At 41.6% G+C, this 1,290-nt stretch overlaps 1 pseudogene; it reads left to right on the forward strand.

Annotated features, from left to right (window-relative positions):
• The first annotated feature begins 470 nt into the window (after positions 1-470).
• Positions 471-633, forward strand: LOC129651820 (uncharacterized; annotated as a pseudogene).
• Positions 634-1,290: the final 657 nt, after the last annotated feature.

A 1,290-nucleotide genomic window follows, 5' to 3' on the forward strand; every position in this document is an offset into this window, starting at 1 on the left:
CTTTTTAGATCTTCTTCACTTTCTGCCATAAGGGTGGTGTCATCTGCATATCTGAGGTTATTGATATTTCTCCCAGCAATCTTGATTCCAGCTTGTGCTTCCTCTAGCCCAGCGTTTCTCATGATGTACTCTGCATATAAGTTAAATAAGCAGGGTGACAATATACAGCCTTGACATACACCTTTTCCTCTTTGCAGCCAGTCTGTTGTTCCATGTCCAGTTCTAACTGTTGCATCCTGACCTGCATACAGGTTTCTCAAGAGGCAGGTCGCAAAGAGTCGGAAACGACTGAGCGATTTCACGTTCACGTTCATTATATATCTTGAAATGTTGTCTTAAATTTTTTTTTAGTTCTCTCAGTCTTTCTAAATCTATTTGTTATATCAGCTTTTGGGGGATAGATTATTTAAGATTTCTGTATAAATGATCATATCATTTGCAAATAATAGAGTTTTATATTTTCCTTTCCAATCGCTTCTCGGCCTTTTGGCTAAGATCAAGTGTAGTATATTTTCCTTTCCATTCCCTAACTTAAAGTTTCTTTTACTCCCTTATCCCAGTGGCTTGAACTCTAGTAAGCTGTTGAAGTAAGTAAGCTGTTGAAGTAACAAGAACTTGCCTTATTTACAGTCTTATGGGTAAAGATCCTATTTTTATCCATTAAATGTTGATATTATTAATAGGTTTTATTGATGCTATCGATCAGATCAGATCAATCGCTCAGTTGTGTCTGACTCTTTGCGACCCCATAAATCACAGCATGCCAGGCCTCCCTGTCCATCACCAACTCCCGGAGTTCACTCAGACTCATGTCCATCGAGTCAGTGATGCCATCCAGCCATCTCATCCTCTGTCGTCCCCTTCTCCTCCTGCCCCCAATCCCTCCCAGCATCAGGGTGTTTTCCAATGAGTCAGCTCTTCGCATGAGGTGGCCAAAGTATTGGAGTTTCAGCTTTAGCATCATTCCTTCCAAAGAAATCCCAGGGCTGATCTCCTTCAGAATGGACTGGTTGGATCTCCTTGCAGTCCAAGGGATTCTCAAGAGTCTTCTCCAACACCACAGTTCAAAAGCATCAATTCTTCGGCGCTCAGCCTTCTTCACAGTCCAACTCTCACATCCATACATGACCACTGGAAAAACCATAGCCTTGACTAGGTGAGCCTTTTTTTGGCAAAGTAATGTCTCTGCTTTTGAATATGCTATCTAAGTTGGTCATAACTTTCCTTCCAAGGAGTAAACGTCTTTTAATTTCATGGCTGCAGTCACCATCTGCAGTGATTTTGGAGCCC

Source organism: Bubalus kerabau, chromosome 4, assembly GCF_029407905.1.
Source record: "Bubalus kerabau isolate K-KA32 ecotype Philippines breed swamp buffalo chromosome 4, PCC_UOA_SB_1v2, whole genome shotgun sequence".
Classification (NCBI taxonomy): Eukaryota; Metazoa; Chordata; class Mammalia; order Artiodactyla; family Bovidae; genus Bubalus; species Bubalus kerabau.